At 41.9% G+C, this 22,319-nt stretch overlaps 1 protein-coding gene across 4 annotated transcripts in view; it reads left to right on the top strand.

Moving 5' to 3' along the window:
• Positions 1–22,319, top strand: part of Amph (amphiphysin) — a 124,487-nt gene that overhangs the window by 46,077 nt on the left and 56,091 nt on the right. Inside the window, exon 1 of one of the 4 annotated variants that reach the window (XM_072299458.1) lies at positions 2,395–2,417. The exons of the other annotated variants lie outside the window; for them this stretch is intronic. The gene's annotated coding sequence lies outside the window, so the exon portion shown is untranslated. Of the gene's footprint in view, positions 1–2,394; positions 2,418–22,319 lie in introns of those variants that run through there. 4 annotated transcript variants of the gene reach the window in all.

The following is a 22,319-nucleotide window of genomic DNA, read 5'->3' as shown; positions in this document are numbered from 1 at the left end:
AATAAAGTATGACAGGAAGTCTGCGACGTCGCAAATCGAGATACGTGGTTTGGTAGTTTCACCGTCGGTATGTTGTATGCATGAATTGTTTGAATTTAGTTCTGCGGGACATCTCCGATACGGAAAAAAATCCGGCTGCATTGACTAAGCACGAATTTTGATAGGTATAGGTAAGATGAGCCTGAAGTTTCTGTTCCTTATTATAAAATGTAGTCAAATGTGACTTTTTTTTGCAAGTAGGAATACAAGTTCTTGCTCATCCATAAAAACACGTATGTGCGTAGGGAAAGTAATAGTGCACACGATGTTTTTAAACTGAGCCAGAAATTGGACTACATTTCGCAGTTTGGTACTAAAATTTCCGGCTCAGTTTAGAAACAACGTATCTACACCGTTAGTTTCACTATGCACACAAGTTTTTTTTTACCATAAGGCTAGAAATTGTAGTTCGTTATCAGAGGCGGATCCAGCAAATTGGCAACACTAGATTTACTTAGTTTAAACCTATGCTAAATAATCGAGTCTTGTCGGAGTACCTGGCCCCTCCAAGAATCGATACATTCCATAGGTTTAAATGGAGAAAAAACAATGTTGCCAATTTGCTGGATCCGCCAATGTTCCTAATCGCAAAATGAAGTTCAATTGAACGTCTGATAATCTCGTAGCACTCTCCAAGATTCATGATCAGAATTTTGTTCTGTAACACGAGCGAAAACGAAGCTCTTGTCACCGAAAATCTTGATTTTTGCATACAGTGCGGCGGTGTTGCCGAGTTTTAATTCTCGGTTCATGGAACGTGGCGCGTAGCCCCTTTCATTCCGTTGTCCCATAAATCTCAGCTCCTCGCGGTTCGAGTTCAATGCGGACTCCGCACAGTCTATCAAACGTGATCCCGTCGAGAATAATTCCGACCGGAGGCCTACTTTGTACCGTGATTTATGCCAACTGAAATTTCCAGTCTGCGCCTTGAATTCCCGAATCGTGAGCAGGCAGAAGTGCCGTTCCGGATTCACCCTGCCCAACGCAGAGTCTGGAGACGAAATATTTTTGGGACCCCGCCCAGCACTAACAGCTTTTTTATGGCTTTTGTTACAAATAGTGTCTGCGACTGGAAAAAGCTAGGAAATACCGAGATTTTTGGGGAAAATAAAAATCTTCCATTGGAAAAAAAACACATTGGATCTCGAGTCCAGACTCTTGAAAACATTGACAAGAAAAAAGGTTCTTGATTCAATCAGATTTAAGCTTAAATCAAAAGGAAATCCGCTCAAATTAAGAGGCTTGGTTCTTGATCTTAAAACTGATTGAATGAAGAGTATTTTTTCTTGTCGATGTTTTTAAGAGTCTGGACTCTAGATCCAATGTGTGGTTTTTTTTTTTTTTTTTTTTTTTTTTTTCCTGTGTGAGAATTTTTGTTGTAATTTGAAAAATTCCCAATTTCATTGAACTTGCAACCCTGAAACGTACCTGGATGAATTTGTCAGTCTTTGTATGTTATTTTGTTGACTTTGTGTGCGATGATTCGTCGGCAGGTGCAATGATGCGATATGGCATCCGAGACCGGCCCGCGCAAGCTCAAAGAACTTTCTATCGCAGCGATTGCGCATGCGCACAGCACGCGCGGGGAAGAGCTGTGAGCTTGCGCATACGGCCACCCACGCGAGCGCGCCAATATAGTCGCTCCTCTGTCGTAAGGGCGTTTCTCGCTTTCCGCATGGGCCCTAGAAAGCATGGATTTGTATGTAAAACAAGACTCACGTGGAAATTTAGATACGCTCTTACGTCAGAAGGGTGACGATATCCCCCCCCCCCTTCTCATCCCACGTGATCAGCAACCCATTATTGTTGTCGTTAACTCCAACAGGCGACTGCGACTTCTGAAGAGTTCGCCGGCTCTTTACAGCATGGAGGAAAATATGTGAGTGGAATGATTTGATATGACACCAATCCGATGAGTACATGAAACTAAACTTTTAGGAATTTTCTCATGTTTTTTTTTTTTTGTTTTTTTGTTTTTTTTTTTACCCCAAATGGCGAAAGAACCCTGTCATGAAAATGCCAAACTTATGACACGTTTGAAACGATATTTTTGGCGAGTATCGGTTCATGTTTTTACACTCCTCGTTTTCCAATATATTTAATGTTTGAAAGGTCAAATTGATTTCGATTCTTGTATTTATTCCTGAAACAAAAAAAAGCATCCAATTAACTCGGCTCGATCATATATTCTTTGTAAAAGTGGTCTAACTAGGCAACTGTAACTATGTATACCTATGTAATACTGTAAAATAGGAGATTTAAATTATGTCAGCATATTTTAACACCTTTGTCTTTTCTTTTTGTTTCAGGTGAGCTTAATAACAGTTTGCGAATCACTCGGTAAGAAAGAAATAGGAAACTTCAGCATCAAAATTTGAGTAAGCATGCATATCAAATCTATTCTCAAAATCATCGTAGATCGAATCTTTGGTAACGTTTTGAAGTTAGAGAATGATAAGATTTTTTTAGAAATACGCAGCTCAAGTTTGTCAGCGTTATTGCTTGCCTTATACATATGGAGTGCGTTAAGCAGAAAGGAATCAAGCCACATCAGCTATTGCCAAATTTAATCAGGCAATTCAATTTTTTACATGAAAACGGTTGTGCGGATTTTTGTGCAAAGTTCAGTGAATTTTCTGCACAGTTCGAGGCAAATTGTTCAACAGTTTCAAAGAAATCCACACAAACATTCTCTTGTGAAAGATTAAATTGCCCGGTTAAATTTATCAATAGCTGATGTGACTTGACTCTTTTATGCTGAACGCAGTCCTTATAGAAGCAGTCAATTTCCAACCCGAATAACATTAATTATAGTACAAACTATGACTTGAAAGTTTAACCAAATTTTGTCAAGAGTATATTAGAAAGCGTCTTGCAACAAAAACTGGAATTCGATGTAATCGGGTTTAGTTGCTGCACTGGACGATTCAAGTTTCCACCTTGAGGCATATTTGCCCCAACGCCATCCCATTTATCTTTGCGTGGGCTTAGAGCTGTCTATTAGTTTCAATGAAGTTCGGGTCGAAATTAACTCATGGGTGACTGACCCGAGGAGCCGAAATCACGGCGATCCGATCGCAGCGCTCCCCGCGTCAATTACCTGCGGGACTCGCGGTCTCTGCAATATCACTCCTTGCGTCTCGGCCCCGAATAATTTATCAAGCAACGACTAATTTATTCATTTCTGCGATGCGTCTGACATTGATACCGCGCGCCTCACAGTAGTGGAACTAGCTAACAAGAGAGGTCGGACAAAATTTAGAAACTTTAAGAGCTTATAACTCCGTTAATACATAATTTTAAGGCTCTGGAAGTAGCTCCATTGGTTTCCTCGTGAAATTGTCCCTTTGAAGTATCCTTTGAACCTTAAAATTTGACGAAATAAACATCAAACTTCGCGGTTTTCGTCAACAATTTCATGTCCGACCTCTCCAATTGACTCGATCCACTGTGCGCCCTGGAGCTGGTCCAGAATTTGTTTTATTCGATGGCCCCCGCTGGATCTCGGTCGTTTCGGGGGAAAAAACAAAAAATAAATAATTCGACGCCCCGAGCAGGTGTGTCCTCTTGCAATTTAAACTTCCCTCGCATTTTCTTGCCATCCCTTCGTTGCGAAGATGGCGCCTGGTACTTATTAGTTCTATCTAAACCGGAAGTCATAATGAACGTAATAAGTTTTGCTACATTGCCGGTTCCACTCAAAATAGTTGACGAAAAACTGATTCATTAAGCGTATCGGCATATTGCAACTGTTACCTCCTAAAAATCTATTTTGTACACCCTTAATAGAGTACCTTTATAGGAAGAGTATACGGAAATGTCGGCAGTTTTAAGGTTATGTCATGGTCCTCCTAGGTCCCTAAAGGGCAGCCAACCTACAAATTCAAATTATTCAGAGTGTGTTATTATTACAATTGTTACGACGCGACCCCTTGTTTCTACTTACTAGCCAATTCCATCCAACTTTTCTACTCTGCGTTAAAATCTCTGAGTCAGTGGAAAAGAGGCTAAGCTCTTCATCATTCTTGTAGATATGCGATAAAGTTTCGTTTCCATAATTGTGACTAGATCTGTGAAAATTAACCGCGTACTCGGGAAGAAAATTCCTGAAACTTTGAATTTTGCGTGAGGAACGATCGTGGGAAGCTCCTGCAAAACTGGAGAAATACTTCTAGCATTGCACCATTTGGTCTCTCTCGGCTCATGACTCGCGAATCGCGCTAACAAGAAGTTCCAAGACGCTTACGCTATTTGGGAATGCGTAGTACACAACTTCGGAGGGTGCACGCAAAGTGAAGCGCATTTTGATTAAAACTTAATGAATGTTGTATCATCTATATGTATTATTTGAGATCGCAGCTTACGCAACTATCCCCCTGTCGACGTAGTTTGCGAACGACCGATCAGTCGTTGTCGTTGTTTCGTGGAGAATCTGCACTCTACAAGTACTTGTCCTCTTCAAAATTTCACGTAGATCAAGATTCGTGCAACGAAAATTACCTAATGAATTTAACTTTCCATCAAGATTAATGTTTTATTGCTGCCGTTTTATTTTTATACAGAGAAATTGTTCGACGAAGTTAACCGAAAATTTCACTGAATTTTCTCGGTGCTGCGCCGATAGAATTCGGTGAAATTTTCAAACAGGTTCAACCAACAATTTCCCTGTAATAAAATAAAATGGCGGCGGAAATTTTGAAACGTCGCATGACACTTCTTTGGCCGGAAGGTGACGATGTATCTTAGTAGTACGCCTGAAGAGTTCCTTCGATTTATTCAGCCTTTCAAATTTCGTTCAAGTGAAACGAAGCTCTCCCGTAGAATATTCACGCTAAGAGAAAGGGAAACGGCTTAGGAGGTGAATGAATATTTTGTCGAAACGGAAAGAAATTAGAGCTTCGATCGGCAGTAGGTCGAGTGTTTCTCCATCTCAAGCTCTCGCTTCATTCATGAAGGAGCTCGGTTCAGGTCAGCCTTAAATGGATTTAAGATATAGGGGATGAAATTGGGTTCAGCGCGCTTCGCTTATAAATGCATGACTTGGCTCGTCTCCATTCGCCCTTTGACCAATAGAGCAAATTTTATATTTTCTTTTGATTTTATTTTCGCCCCTCGAACCAGGTCAAAATCTTGACTGCACTATAAAGCAAACGTATATAGCATGACAAACCTCCCGAACCACGGATCTCCGGTTTGCGACGTTGCAGAATTCCTGTCGTAATTTGTGTTTCAAAGGAGAACTACTCAACGTTATTTTTTCAAAACCTCGTTGGTTTTTTCTTCTTTGTACGAAGAAAATTCTGTAAAAACTTCAAAGAATAATATTTATTTGCTCTTCGCTTTGTTGACAATCTTGGTGAGTGTTCTTTTAGGAGGCTATTTTGAAATCGGACATGGAGAAAAAACAGCCCCTCGACCACCAAAATAGAGATTGGTGATTCGGAAAATAATCGGTTCATGCCAAGTCTCGTCTATTTTTCTCTTAGAAGTTACACAGGTATCCTTGTGACAAAAATTCTCTCAGCCCCGATAACAATGAGATAGCAAAAGAAAATTGGGCGCGAGGCGTATCGGAAACGAGCATCTACTGTGGTGATCCATCTCGTACCCCAACTAGTGGTTCTGAGTCCTCAGTCCTCCCTCTTGAAAATGTAGTAAAGCTCGTGATCTGAGCTTTCCGTTGCAAATCCCAAGTCAAGCATACGGTAACTGTGAATGACACGGTGACATAACCTATCCTGCTCTGCCCTTCCGTTCGCATCGCGTTGGCGCGGCTAGAGAAGATCTCGTGACGATATTTCACGGCTCACATGGGATTGCAACTGTTGCCGATTTTCATAGTAGACTCCTGAATTTTTCATGCAAGATTTTTAGTGTCACGATAAGTCCTCTAATATACTTGAATAAATAAGCATAATAATTGCACCCGTTTGAAATCATACGAGTATTAAGCGCTACATTCACCAATTCCATAAATGGCAGTTTTACCAAGAAAAAACTAGGATCAAGTAGAACCCTGAATTCTTGGTAATTTTACCCTTTTCTTAGTAAATACACCGATATTTTTTTTCAGTTGTTTCGTCTATGAAGTTTTGAACCCAAATGACAACATTGTCTGCACCTGTGCGATCTATGTGTACCTGTTCCGAGCCGTGCCGTGAGAATCCACGCCACGATCGCTCTCGCAACGTGACATCTTTTGAGTGCATTGCCGTTTTCGGAGCGTATATTTTTAGTGGCTGATGTAATTATTCCGGAAGTCCTGAGTATTTAATTTCGAAGTTAGGAAGCAAGTAGGATCTACACTTGCAGTTCCAGAAGAGAAGTTGATCTGCGAGCATTAGATTCAGAAGTTGGTGAAGCCTTCATAAATCTGTAGCGTCCAGCAAATGTTGTTTGAATCCTCGCCGTTGAATTCTGTTTTCTCACGATACAGCAGTGCCGGGTCATCTGATATTGCAGTGATGCTCTTCGCGTATTCCGTGGATGATAATAAATTATTTTTCTGGTACAAGGAGCTTTTACTCTCCGATCCAGCGATAAACTTATACTTCGAAAGGAACCTGGACGGTCAGTATACCCTGCCCAAATAATACTGTCTTGTGGGTCCTTTCACGAAAAAATGCAAAATGCTCTTTTTATATGGAATTGAAGTAAAATCGATCAAATTTAATCATCCAAACGATTTCTTAGAGTCTTTCGCATGACTGGTGGCAATTTGACAAACTCTGGAAAAAAACCCATTGGATCCAGAGTCCAGACTCCTAAAAACATCGACAAGAAATATACTCTTGATTCAATCAGATTTAAGCTTAAATCAAGAACCAACCCTCTTAATTTAAGCGGATTTCCCTCTGATTTAAGCTTAAATCTGATTGAATCAAGAGTCCTTTTTCTTGTCAATGTTTTCAAGAGTTTGGACTCTAGATCCAATGTGTCTTTTCCCAGTGAATAACGGAGGCTTCTTCCCATAAAATTCTCTGCTCAAACGCTTCTGAGCGCATTTCCTCAAAATTTCTGTCTTGTACTTACGGCTCTCTTCGCTATCACGGCAGTATTGGTGGTACCCAGAATGCATTGCATCAAAGCTCAAAATTGAAACTCCACCATGTGAGGGGAGACGGACTAGCCGGATTTTCCCGCGTTGCTGCTAGGTCACCCATGAGCTGCGGTGGCATCGACCCGCGTCGTCTTCCGATTACGATCGGAGTGGAGCAGCTGGAGGCTGGGCGGACGGCGAAGGAGCGTTTCGGCATGTGTCGGCTCGGGCTCTTTTTGGCCGGGCACCAAGACGCTCGCTCGCCGGTTCGGCCCGCGCCGCCGCACAGTGGATCGAGTCAACAGGAGAGGTCGGACAGAATCCGGAAACTTTAAACGCTTGAAACTCCGTTTATACAAAACTTTGAGGTTCTGAAAGTGGCTTCATTGGTTTCCACGTGAAATTTTCTCCCGAAAGCAGCTTTTGATATTTAAAATGTGACGAAGTAAACATCATAATTTGGAGTGTTAGTATAAAATCTCATGTCCGATCTTGACACGATCCACTGTCTGCCACCCGTCTGGAAAATCGGGTGAATCAGGGAATTCGTGACGACCGAGAAAAGTCAGGGAATCCGTTGGAAACGTCAGGAAATTCGTTGGAAAAGTCAGGGAATTTCTATAACATTATCACCATTAAGCATATATCCTCGAGTAGGTTTTAAATTTGGAAACTTTAAACGCTTTTAACTCCGTTGATACAAAACTTTGAGGTTCTAAAAGTGGCTCCATTGGTTTCCTCGTGTAATTTCCTTCCATATGCACCCACACTGGAAAAAAAAACACATTAGATCTACAGTCCAGACTCTTGAAAACATTGACAAGAAAAAAGACTCTTGATTCAATGGGATTTTTGCTTAAATCGAGAACCAAGCCTCTTAATTTGAGCGGATTTCCTTTTGATTTGAGCAAAAATCTGATTGAATCAAGAGTCCTTTTTCTTGTCAATGTTTTCAAGAGTCGGGACTCAAGATCCAATGCGTTTTTTTTCCAGTGTATGCCCCCATTGAAATTTAAGATGTGACGAAATAAACATCAAAATTTTCTGTTTTAGTCAAAAAGTTCATGTTGGACCTCTCCGATTGACTCGTTCCACTGTGCGCCGTCGTCGCGGGGCTGTCGATGCGTGGCGGCACGGATGACGCTCGCCGGCTTCGGGTCCATCGGGCTCCCGAGACTCGACGTTACGCCGCCCACCCACACCTGACGTCGTCCGTCGCCCGTAAGGGCGTATCTCAATCGCTACATGAGCTCTAGAAATCGTAGGGATGTACGTACAATAAGGTTCAACTCGTGAAGAAGTAAAGTCGGAGGAGCGACGACCTGTCGTTCGTTTCCCGGCTTTGTGAAGGGCCTCCCCGGTCCGACAACGAGCCAAGTCGAGCTTAATTATTGACGTCATGATCATCGGATGGACGTAACGTGTTTTGTTCCGATTTTTCCTCCACGTCGCATCGCCTGACGACGGAAAGAAGAGAACACAATGGACAAGGGAGGCTCACTCTTGAGAGGTCTCCTGCTTGGGTGAATCCTCAACTTTGACGTATGGTTTCCTATTAAAGCGGGACGTCTATGATATAACACGAAGGAAAATAAGTATTGTAATTGAACTTCACTTTTGCGATTAGGAACTTCAATTCTGGCCCATCCGTAAGAACACTTACGTCCATGGGGGAATCAATGGCACATACGTTGTTTCTAAACTGAGTCGTATGCTGTTGTTCCTAATTGCAAAATGAAGTCAATGAAGCCATTCCAGACTTTCGGGTGAAGGCAATCAAAGTCTTTGCGGCATATAGCCTACTTTTGCACCATCTACACCACAGTGTAGGAAATGCTACCAGGACTTAGATTGCCTCCACTCAAAAGTCCGAGGTCAGGTAGACTTGTGTTTACACGCAAGTCCCGAATTCATCTTTTTTATGCCTTGTCTCATTCCGGTTGTTCTCTAACGTTCCCCTGGTTCTCCGGTGCATTTCAGTTTGCAATCCTTGCAACCGCACTGAAAAAAAAATCTCGGTGTATTTAATAAGAAAAGGGTAAAATTACCAAGAATTCAGGGTTCTACTTGATCCCAGTTTATTCTTGGTAAAATTACCATTTATGGAATTGGTAATTTCACACGCAAGCTGGAATAATCGCGCCGAACACAGCGCGGCCGTCGCCGCGTTAAACTCATATTAGCGCCTGCAAGACTGTGGGAATACTTCAGGCATTGCGCTAAATAGTGCGATCGGCGTGACACACATAGTAGCGCCTACAAGACTGCATGGATACTTCTCGCATTGCGTCTAACGCACAGCAGTCGATCTCGGTCGGTCAGGTGGTAATGGAGATGTTGCATGTGTGAGGAATTTGCGATTTAACTGTAGGTAAAAGTTCGCGAGGAACATGATGGTGCCACTGATTTTCTCTGAAATCAACTCCCAAGCTCAAAAAAAGCTCTCAAGTTGAGGCCAAAATGAAGGGGATATCCCACGCCATCCTGAGAGTCTACCTCTACATCAAGACAAACTCTCCATGCAAATATAGAGAGCGAATACATTGACAGGGCTGCCACTTTATTTGGGGACTCCAAGACTGAAAACACGGCAACCCTGCTAATGTATTTGCTCCCTATCTTTGAATGGAGAGTTTGTCTTGATGTAAAGGTGGACTCTCAGGATAGCGTTGGATATCCCCTCCATTTTAGCCTCAACTTGAGAGCTGTTTTTGAGCTTGGGAGTTGATTTCAGAGAAAACCAGTGGCACCATCGTGTTTCTCGCAAACTTTTACATTAGGATCAACAGTCAAATCGCAAATTGCTCACACATGCAACATCTCCATTAAGATGATTTTTGACCAGGTTGTTTTCTTTTACACGGCAGAAAAACCAACTGAAATGGTTCAATTTGAGCTCCGATGGGACGGCATTGCCGGTCACTTTCTCAGTGCTAGTCCGTCCCTGCAACTGCAACAGCCGGTAAAAATGTTATCTTCGTGACTATTTATGACCGCACAAAAAGTGCAAAAAAGAGGGGTAAAAATTGATTCCATACACTCTCTTAACTTTCAGTGTAAAGGGACGAACGTAACGGCGTCGAGCGGACTGGCGTGGACGCGTTTCACTGGGTCGCACCAAGGCGGATCGCATTGCCGCCCGGTGTTGATGACCTCTCGTCTACTACGGCGGCGGCGGCGAGCATCCGTACGCTAGGCCAATGTCACCCGGACGCGGACCGTCGGAAATGTTGTCGCTTCCCATTCGCACGGCGCTCCATGTAAAGTAGCCGAAGATTTCATTTTTCGGGCGATCTGTCACGTACGCACGTCTCATTGTGAGCCGGTGTCACTCTAACTGTGCATTACGGGACATGCGGCGGCGTCTCGGAGGCCGCCCGGTTGTTCCGTTCCCGCGAGCCGAATCGTATTCCCATTCCCATTCCGCGTTCCGATACCGCAAGTCGGGTGCTCGTCTACCGTCCCACGGGAGACGCCCGTTAGAACGAGCCCTGGTGGATACTCATCTCGAAGCGCTTCGAGTCTCACGCCGAGATGCACACACTGCTATCCTGCACTCGAGTCAGTGGTGCTGTCTCGCGTTTATTCGTCACTTCATCCTTTGCAGCGTCGGCCGCCGACTCCTGGGAGCCTACACGGAGCAGAAAACTTCGTGCGTGGGACCCAAAGTTTAGGTCATATGGATCTCTGAAGTTTTCGGATTGAGCATCCGAACACTTAAGGTCTAGCTGCTGAGGTTTGGATCACACATCCGAAACTTCAGTTCTTACATCTGAAGTACTTCGGTTTTCACATCCGAAAAACTTCGGTTCTCACATCCGAAAAACTTCGGTTCTCACATCCGAAAAACTTCGGTTCTCACATCGAAAGTACTTCAAATGTAAGAACTGAAGTTTCAGATGTGTGATCCGAACCTCGGCAGCTAGACCTAAAGTGTTCAGATGCTCAATCTGAAAACTTCAGAGATCCATATGACCTAAACTTGGGGTCCCACGCACGAGTTTTTTTTCTCCGTGAAAAAACTAATGTTGTCCACGGCCGGATTTGAATTTTTAGCGCCCCTAGGATGAACTTTGTCTGGCGCCCCTGAAAGCAGGTGCTATCGTGGGGTGAAGGGGGCCACAATCCCTCGCGTCATAATTATTGCGTGTTTGGGACACAATCTCTGCCCCCCCCCCCTTCTCCCCGACCAGGAGCGTTTTTCACAAGTAGGTAATTATGTTTTTGAATTCTTAAATATGTTGCACCCCGAGAATATACCGCCTATGCGTAGCCTTATGGCGAATCCAGCCCTGATGTTCACAGGGAAAAAATGTCAAGGGTTATCCCCTTGTGGCCCTCCCCCAATCTGTTGGATGCTATGGACTTTCAATTAATTTTGGTAGTATCGCAACCTTTGGATTAGTAACCTAATTTATTCGGGCACTACCACAATTCATTAGAAATTTCCAAGTTGGGACATAACTCCTACCTCTTTTTTTCCGTGTTGTCGCTCGTTTTGCGACTGTTCTCAGGATAATTTTACGGTAAAATCAGCGGTTGCACGTTCGGTTAGCAACAGCAATCGATCCAGCGATGATAATAATGAGAGGCCAGAACGAGGAAGCCATTAATCGGTAAATTGGACGGGGTTTTCTCACGGGGGGGATCGCGGGGCGGCGCGGCGGCAACAATGCCGACCGTCAACAACAGTCATCCGACTTGAATAGTTGACGTATGTACCTACTGCAGGACCAATTATTCGTCGCTGACGCAAGAAGTGAGACCCGTGGAAAAAAGTTCCCTAATGACGGCGCGGTGCGAGGCTGCGCGAAAACCACCCGGCTCAATCATGTCTACGGCCGCTTAAACTCGACGGAAACTCGTGCCCGAGGCCCGAAAACGACCTTGCCAACCTGAATCCCACGCAGTACGTGCCCAACAGGTGGCACTGTCCAATTCCGGAGGAACCACGAGGAAGGAAACACTGCTAGAATACCGACGTCGGAAAATTCATCGCTTGACTGACAAAGGAGCGTAACTACACATTGAGATGAGCCCGGGGAAACGTTGAGTTAAATGAACAACAGGGCTCATCGCAAAATGCCGTTACGCCTTTATGTCAGTAGGGCGACGAATGGAAATGTTGTATGTGTGAGGAATTTGCGATTTGACAATTGATTCTTATGTACAAGTTTGCAAGAAACACGATGGTGCCACAGGTTTTCTCTGAAATCAACTCCCAAGCTCAAAAAAAGCTCTCAAGTCGAGGCCAAAATGGAGGGGATATCCCACGCTATCCTGAGAGTCCACCTCTACATCAAAACAAACTCTTCCTGCAAAGATAGGGAGCAAATGCATTAGCAGGGTTGTCGTGTTTTCAGTTTTGGAGCCGCCAAATAAAGTGGCAGTCCTGTCAATGTATTTGCTTCCTATCTTTGCATGGAGAGTTCGTCTTGATGTAGAGGTGGACTCTCAGGGTAGGGTGCGAGATATCCCCTCCATTTTGGCCTCAATTTGAGAGCTTTTTTTGAGCTTGGGAGATGATTTCAGAGAAAACCAGTGGCACCATCGTGTTTCTCGCGAACTTTTACACACGAATCAACAGTCAAATCGCAAATTCCTCACACATGCAACATCTCCATTGATCATGGGTCGGTTACCCGTGTCAGGCATCCGAGTGCTTGGAAAAATTAGCTGCTATGACAAAGAATTTTGTCTTTACCCTGAGTATGACCCTCTATTGAATCGATTCCATCACACCGAGGCCATCACGACAAGTTTGAAATTTTGTCGTTGCAACAGGATTGAACATACCTATCTACAAGTTTAAAGTTTTTGGAATAAGTTAAAAGTCTTCGTCAAAAGTTGTAGATTCTCATCTAAAGTCATGCATAAGCCCAGCTTCGGACAACTTGTGAAGACTTGGTTTGTTCGAAGTTTTCACGAATTATTCAATTCTGTGCTCACGCATTATTTTTGATGACTTTCAAGTTTTGAGGAATGAGTTTAACTTTCAAACTTCAAATTTTAAAAGCTCTCTCCTAAAATTAACTGAAGTTGTTCGAAAATTCGGATTTTCAAGACGTTCCTTCACGGTTCTTTTCCTGACAAGAAAGAACTTGTCGCTCTCTTGTCTAAAATTACAACTACTTGAATCGAAAGCCATGTGTTGGAATTTCGGTCCCTTCAAGGAAGCAATTGAATTAATTACCGCAATAATTACAAAATGGTGATAATCTCGCTCGTGTTGACATAAGCCAAGGAAGACTAATTCACACAATTAATGTCTGTGATGATGGCAATTTTATCACTTTGTAGCAGCTTGCAAGGTCGGAGGATCGATTGGGCGAAATTATGGCTCTTGTACTGCGATGAGATATGATACTGCGCCCGCTTCAAGCCAGGAATAAAGCGATCAACTTGAAGCATTAAAGAGCAGAATATTTCAAGTGCGCGTTGTCTGTGAAGATCATTTGCAAATCGAAATCCGCGCCGATATGTGCAGATACTCCTGAGCTATACTGCCGAGCTAAGGAAGAACGCCATATTAGCCTTTAGGCGTTGCCAAATTTCCTTAGATAAAACGCGAATTTCCTGGTAAACTTATGATTATTTCCCTGCCAAACTTTCAGATAATTTTGTTCGGAATATCACCTTAGGATTCTCAAAATTTAAAGAAAAAATATTCATAACTTTCCTCAAAAATAAACATTTTTTCGAAGTAAATTTGGCAACTCTCGAATGTTCATACGGCGTTCTTCCTTAGCACGACAGTATAACTCACTCTAAAGGGAAAATTTGATCAAAACAATAGCCAGATTAAGTAATACGACGAACCTTTGGCCTTCGTATCTCATCGAGAGTTCATCGAGGTTAATTCCCTTTTTATTTTGCGTGTTATGATGCTTTTTATCTTTAATTAGATATGGGATTACTGGAGAATGTGTGTATACTAAAATGAGACTAGGTTTATTAAGCGAAAAATGTATGTGTAATTTAAGGCAAAGTTCTCTAATTTACCTGTCAAAAATTGATGGCATGATAAATAATAAGGTAAAGCGTTTCCGATGCATTACCTGCGGACTAGTGCCTCTCATTTCGTTACCTTCCCGCCAAAGTAGGCCAAAGTATCACAAACGCCATGCAACGTTTAAAAATTTCCGCCGCCATTTTATTTTTTTACACAGAAATTGTTCAACGTAGCAGTCCGAAAATTTTATTGAATTTTTTTTGTGCTGCCGATAAAATTCAGTGAAATTTTCGAACAGATTCAACCAACAATTGCTCTATGTAAAAGAATAAAATGGCTGTGGAAATTTTTAAACGTCGCATGGCGCCTGTGATACTTTGGCCGGAAGGTGACGATATTAACTGTCGCTTATCTGCGGTAAAGGCGTACTTTGATGTCCACATGACCCCTAAAAAACATGGGTTTGAATGTAAAACGGGGCTCAAGTGGAAATTGAGATACGCTCTCACGTCACAGAGGATGGATGATTTCGACTGCAGTCGGCGTATACTCGTACGTTGCAGTGTATTTTTATTGGAGTCCTTCCACAAGTTCACCTTCGTTGCGAACTCGGAACATGGCCTCACTCCTCCGTCTTAATGTTGTCCTCATCATTTTTTATTAAAGTTTTCTCCGGCCTCCACGCCGTGTAATTCTACCCTTGACTCCGGATTTTCCGCAGCATTGCTTGGGTGTGAGTCTCAATCACAAAAGTTGCCGCTTTTCCTCAAAATATAAAAATTATGATACGTCCAATAATTTTTTGTCGTATATTACGAGGGTCATCCAAAAAGTAAGGTTCCCTACCTTGTATCTTCCAAACGAAAAGAGATAAATCAAATCGGTAAAAACGTACATATTAGGCATACTCTAAGCTTTAAAACAAGCTCAAGTTTTTGAAAATCGGTTGAGGACTTCGCGAGAAAACTCAATTTTACTGAGACGACCTCCCGTCGTCGCGTGCCCACCTCCGAGGTCAGGATGCGCGGAGAGTCCCTTACTTCAGACTCGGCTTATCGCCTCTAAACATCAAATCGAAAAGGAATTTAAAAGATTTTATCAAGTAGGCCTTACCTTACTTTTTGAGATAGTCTCCGCATCTTTTTTGACATTTCTGGTATCATTACAGCAGCTCTTTCATGCCTTCCGCGTAAAAGGTCTCGTCTTGGCTCCAAAACCAGTCATTGCCAGCGATCTGCACCTCTAAATCGGTTGGAAATCGCTTTCCACAGTGGAGTTTTTCATCTCAGGAATAGACGAAAGTCACCTGAGGCTAAATTAAGAGAGTACGGAGGATTGGGGAAAAATTTTACCACGGTAAGCAACCGATTTAGAGGTGCAGATCGCTGGCAATGACTGGTTTTGGAGCCAAGACGAGACCTTTTACGCGGAAGGCATGAAAGAGCTGCTGTAATGATACCAGAAATGTCAAAAAAGATGCGGAGACCATCTCAAAAAGTAAGGTAAGGCCTACTTGATAAAATCTTTTAAATTCCTTTCGATTTGATGTTTAGAGGCGATAAGCCGAGTCTGAAGTAAGGGACTCTCCGCGCATCCTGACCTCGGAGGTGGGCACGCGACGACGGGAGGTCGTCTCAGTAAAATTGAGTTTTCTCGCGAAGTCCTCAACCGATTTTCAAAAACTTGAGCTTGTTTTAAAGCTTAGAGTATGCCTAATATGTACGTTTTTACCGATTTGATTTATCTCTTTTCGTTCGGAAGATACAAGGTAGGGAACCTTACTTTTTGGATGACCCTCGTATTTTCTATTTTTTCGAAAATATTATCATTTCGGGTGAAAATACGTCCATCGAAGCAGTCCGCAAAGTCCTACATCGAATATTGAAAACTATATAAAAAATCCATGCTTTCTTCCGAAGTATACCCTATTTGTCTAATTCTCGGGTCAATTGTGTCGATGCGAGTTGCATACTCAGCCCCTGAAAACTCGAGGAGATTTCCGCAGCCGAATTCCATTAGATTTCATTTCTAATTTCTGCCCATGCCTAAGCATCTTCAAAGCGATTCAAATATAATCGTGGCAGCCTAAAATGCTGCGTTACGTTCGTTAAATTATTTATCAAATTACTCGAATCGATTGATCCATATCCTAGCATTGACATACGTATTTAACTTCTTTAATATAAAGTCAAGAGAGTAATGCATAGTGTCTGAGCAGTCCGGTGTCCCCTCTAATTCGCAGTTCACGTAAAAGATCATATCCCTCCTCTTCAATTTGTTTGTTTTCTATTTCTTTTAAGTAGATTTATCATTTTATAAACATTTTAACAAGATCCCACAATCTTAATTGTCTTGAAAACCTGTACCCTAAAGCCTCGAAGCGTCTCGGAAGCTTGAGCGGTGCACACGCGGACGCACTCTACGTCGAGTCAGTAGGAAAGGTCAGACAAAATTTGGAAACTTTCAACGCTTATCACTCCGTTTGTACAAAACTTTGAGGTTCCAAAGGTGATTCCATTGGTTTTCTTGTCAAGTTTTCCTCCCACAGCACCCCTTGGAATGTAAAATGTGAATGAAAAATGTGAAATGTAAAATGTAAAATGTGAATGTGAATAAAATGTAAAATGAAACACCAAAATTTGCAATTTTAGTCAAAAATTTCCTGTCAGACCTCTTTAATAGACTCGATCCACTGTGAGACGTAGCCCTCCAGTATCGTTTGAAGTCGCTCGGTAACGATTCAAAAATGGAGCTTTTCGAGCGGGTCGGCTCTGCGCGTCGAGGCGCTGCGGTCGAGGGGCTCGGGGCTCCCGTAGGCGTCGCGACGCGCCCTGTGGGTTTCAAGGCCGCTGGAGTCGCCGACCCGCGCGCCCCGACGCCTTCGGATCTTTTTTCGCCGTGCCCAAAGAGCAAGACCCGGCTCCTGAGACAATAGAGGCACCGACCAGTGGAAGCTACCAGTGGAAATTGAGAACTCGCTAACGGGACCGGAGCCACCTCCAAGCTCGTCTTCGATATGACTCGACGAGGCCCGGTGGCCAACGTGTGTAAGATTGCTGAGCACTGAAGAAAAATTATTATAAACGGCTTTAAATTGAAGAAAATAAGTGAAGACAAAAAGTTTCTTTAAACTAAAAAAAGAGAGAAAAATGAAAGAAAGAAAAAATGAACTTATTTGGCTTACAACGAAGTCCGTCATCCAACGCTGGAAAAAAGTCTCTTAAATCCGGAGTCAAGACTCATAAAAAAATTTACAATAAAAAATACTCTTGATTTGTTTGGTTTTATGCTTGAATCGAGAACCAAACATCTCAATTAAAGCGGATTTCTTTTTGATTCAGGCAAAAATCCGATTGAACTAAGAGTATTTTTTCTCATCAAATTTTTTACAAGTCTGGGCTCTAGATCCTAGAGACTTTTTCCCAGTAAAAACAATTATTCCTTAAGTAAAAAAGCATTGTTTTCAACACCGATGTATTGCTTTTAGTAACAAACAAAACAAACAAAAATATTAAAATTAGTTTTCTTTTTGTAAAAAATGATTTTTTAAGCAAAGAAAAAACATGCTTCAAAAATTATTTTATTTTTGCACCAATAGGTCTTGCATCTACTCGGACTGTTCGCTATAGTATGTCCGGTCTGTGAAGAATGTCTTTAATTAATCCGTAACTGTCCATGAAGGGAAGAACAATTGCATGAAATCGACAACATTGCCTCCGAGCGTGCCGCGATGAAGCTGCCTTTATTTGGGCAGGAGTTAACGGCTTCTTTCCTCCCTCCGTGTAGGATATGACGGATATCCTCCCCCACACGAAACACCATGGTGAATCGAGAGACCACTCGCTGTCCTCTCCCAGTAACTCTTTTCAAATGCATTTCAATTTAGAGTAATTATTTAAGACACGGAAGACACGAAAGTTCAGCTATGAACGAGTGTCTGATATGATGTTATCAGCTTGCCCGCCATGGGTGGTCCTTTAAAATAAATCATGTCCAGCGTGTAAGTATCTGAAAGCGGAGTGGTGTAACTCATACTCAGTAACTTAAACTTTTTGCATCACATTCAGCAAGAGGAATCTACGTATACATGGTATCCCTGGATTGAGTAAGCAGGCCGCAGATACGTTATCTATGGGTCCAAATAATATACCTTTCTCCTCTCCAAAATATCCCTTCCCGCTTTCGAAAAACGGTCGTTTTTACATAATTTTAGGGACGGCTATGGACCGATGGAACAAAACTTTGGCAAAAAATTTATTTTCCACTACCTATGCTGAGAGTTAAATCCATCCAGGGTCACAAAAATATTGAAATTTCCAATTAAAGGGGAATTTCAGAGGGCTAAGGAGGACTAAGCTTTTTTACCTTGAAAGATCCAAGAGCGAAGACCCTTATGAAATCCCCTTTTAACTTAAGATTTCGATATTTTTAATGTCATGGATGACTTTAGCGCTGAAAATTACGCGGATACCTATTTTTCATGAGTTGTGGACCTAAAGTGGCGCCAAAATTTAGTGAAAACAATAATTCCTCGAAAATCTGGGTTGTACAAGAAAAAGGAACACTTTTGTCCAAAGAGCACGCCCCTGTTATCTGACGCCTTAACCCTGGGACACCCATGTATCATTCGAAAATTTTGAAAAGCTGCCAATAGGCACTTGCCAATTAAAGGTGAATTTCAGAGGGCTAAGGAGGACTAAGATTTTTACCTTGAAAGATCCAAGAGCGAAGACCCTTATGAAATCCCCTTTTAACTTAAGATTTTGATATTTTTGATGTCATGGATGAATTTAGCGCTGAAAATTACGCGGGTCTTTTGAACTCATATTAGTGCCTGCAAGACTGTAGGAAGACTTCACGCATTGCGCTTAACAGTGCGATCGGCGTGACACGCATATTAGCGCCTGCAAGACTGCATGAATACTTCTCGCATTGCGTCTAACGCATAGCAGTCGGTCCACTAATATGAGTCTTTTGATCGACGAGTAGAGGCTCCCTCCTGCGAACCTTTGCGCTTACCTCCCGCCGGATGACGTCAAATCGTTGCTCCCCTGACGTAACGGCGTATCTCCATTTACGCATGATCCCTGATTCACATATAAATCCATGCTATCCGGGGTTCATGCGAAAATTGAGGTACGGCCTTACGTGAGAGGAGCGACGAAATTCGGATTCGTCCCACTTTCCCACGGCGGGTAACGATGCTAATTGCTCCACTCAGCTTTTGTAAGTCCCCGAGTGAGCGGACGGCGGACGTGTTCATTCGGAACGGACTCGGTCGTTCCAAGTCTGGATCGACGCGCGACGCGACGGTCCAAGCCGATCGGAAAAGTTCCAGGCAAACTGCGCGCTTAGTGGGTCAGATGCACGGATCAAGGAACTCATTCTGATTACGGAAACTTTATACAGAATGGAAATTATTGCACCCATTCAAACATTTTCGAAGGGTGATATCTCCGTCAGTGGACATAGTGTGTTTCATACCATCTGACCGACCGATACCGACTGCTGTGCGTTAGGAGCAATGTGAGAAGTATTCATGCAGTCTTGTAGGCGCCATGCGTGTCACGCCGATCGCACTGTTTAGCGCAATGCGTGAAGTATTCCTAAGCAAGCGTATGCAAGCGCTAATATGAGTTGCATGAACATAATGTTTTGAAAATTCAGTTTTACTCTGAATTCAATCTCACATGAAACCCCTCTATAAATTCTGAGGAATAAAACAAGTTGGCTAAAAAGAAAGAAGATGAAGGAATTAGTTTTTGATTGGAAGAAGTTCAGCCAAGTCCGAATGTTGATGAAGCGTTTTTCTTGAGCACGAGATTGATGCGGTTCGCTCAACTAGCGTATAGTCGTGGGGACTGCACGCAGATATGGCGTGCTACGTAAGAACACCGTATGAGTCATCAGGCGTTGTCAAATTTCCTTCGACAAATCATGAAATTTCAAGAAAATTTGTGGATATTTCATCTCCGATTTTTCCGATTTCGTTCTTAATTTGATCTAAAAATTCTGAAAACTAAAACGGAAAAATATTCATAACTTTCTTCAAAAATAAATATTTTTAGAGAAAAAATTTGGCAATATTCGAATGCTTTTACGGCATTTTTACTTAGCACGGCAGACGATGCCGTCGCGTCGCCGTCGTCGTCAGGAAACAGAATTTGAAGTACTACACGGCTCAAGTGAGCACTATTTCTTAATTTTGATTAAGATGCGTTCTTTCTGTTTACTCTCCACAGATTTATTATGATTTTCAACTGTCGTAACAATCATCTCACAACCGCCTCTTCCTCACGCGCCGGAACTGCACACTCCACGCCGCGCCGCCGTGAGTTCAACGGTACAAACAGGCCTGTTGCCCAATCGTGTAATTTAACTTTTTGCCACTATTTCGACATCTCACTTGGATTCGTCTTTCTCTTCGCGAAAAAACGCTAACACATTTCAACACATCGGTGAAATTTCCACTCGCAAATTGTATTTAAACTTAAGAATTGTTGGGCTTTTATAATTGATAATTTCAACGATTTTTTTTTTTCCCGCTAAGTATGCATTATTATTGATTTATGCACATGATCAGTAAAATTTTGGACAGAAAGTGCGCAGCCATCTTTCTGGATTTGATAGAATTGTTTGAATCAATTATGAAGCATTGAAATTAAATTTTCTTTGTCTAAAAACGACGCATGAAAGGGAACGTAATTTTTCATGTTTTTTCTCCCGGAATTGCGAAGTCGTTTTATTGTTTATTTCCAAAATCTCCTCGACTTTTTTTTATCTTTTACATGAGGGTCCGTCCTCAATAAGAAAAAAAACATTGATAAATAAATAATTCAGCATGCTTCTTTGAAGCTTTAATTAAAGGCATTAGTGAATGGTTACATCGTGGAACATAACGTTACGCATGGTTGCACCAAGAAGAGGGAACAAACATTGCGCGGTAAATCGCGCCTATATAATCGCTCGAAACTGATAATCCTGGAAATTCTGTCGGAATTTTCTGCAGTTATCGAAGTTATTAGAGCTTATCGGAGTCATTTGAGCTGTTAATAATCGCTATGTAATTTTTACAGTCTCTTCATTTCCTGCACACCTTCGGCGCATTACTGAGATTGCTTTGCCAATTCCGACCTCTCCAATTGTTCAGTACGGTGGAAAACCGTCTTGCGGTTCAATACATCGATTTTCAGTTTTAGATGCTAGTAAACGCTTTCTTATATTCTCATCAAACTCATTTGGTTAGTTTCATGATACAAATTATTAATGATGTTATAAGCTTTCAAATTGAATCATTTTAAAGATTAGCATCAGCGGCAGCAAATTGTCATGCCTTTTATCGCTGATTTCCTCCTTTTTGCCCTCAGAGTTAGAATTGTTGTCGAAGGATAACTTTTTTAATTTTTGGGTGTTTTTTGCACTAAATTGTTGATCCCCGCCCGACAGGACGTGACTACATTTCAATCTTGCTGCAGTTCACCTCGTAAATTGCATTTTTACTGGGAGAATCTTGGTCATCTCTAATTATAAATGTCCCTGTTTTTTCTGCTGAATCCATGCAAAGATCAGACATATTTTGGACAAAAATTGCCGTGATACATTCCTGCAAAAAATTGAATTATCTGATTGTGAGGCAGTTTTGTAACCTTGGCATGGAGTTGTGCTCCCTCGTTCGGAAAACGACGAAATGATGCAGAATTGTATTGCGTTTTGCAGAAAGCAAACAAGCCACGTCAGCCATTGTCAAATTCAATGGAGCAATTTCTTTTTTTTCTTATTTTTTTTAATTTTAACATCCAATTGATCTTCTGTACAGAAATTTCAATTTTTTCAGTAAAATATATACATTGGTTATCATAATATGTGAGACACAAATACAACAGAAACTGAACAAACTGTACAATACAAAAAATGAACAAACTGTACAATATGGTGTCACATCATAAGTATTTTTTTTAGGATATTTACAATCAATTTTAAAATATGAGTTTACGATTATGTGTCTAATTTTTTACAATAGAGCGTTTGTGCGGATATTTCTGAAATTTTAAGGAGTTCACTTTGGACACTACGCAGAAAATTCTTTGAAATTTGCAACAAAAAACATTTGCTCAACCGTTTTCCCGTAAATAATTAAATTTCTCAATTCAGTGTGGCAATAGTTGATGTGGCTTGGTTTCTCTCTGCTCAACGCGGTCCAATAATTAATCCCTCCGAGCTGAGGTATAGTTATTTTATTTTTTCCTCCACCGTAAGGCATATTTTGCTTACATTGGGAGAAAAAAAGAC

Source organism: Bemisia tabaci, chromosome 4 (genome assembly GCF_918797505.1).
Source record: "Bemisia tabaci chromosome 4, PGI_BMITA_v3".
NCBI lineage: Eukaryota > Metazoa > Arthropoda > Insecta > Hemiptera > Aleyrodidae > Bemisia > Bemisia tabaci.
Note: the sequence above shows the minus strand (reverse complement) of the source record. Positions and strands in the feature narration are given on the sequence as shown.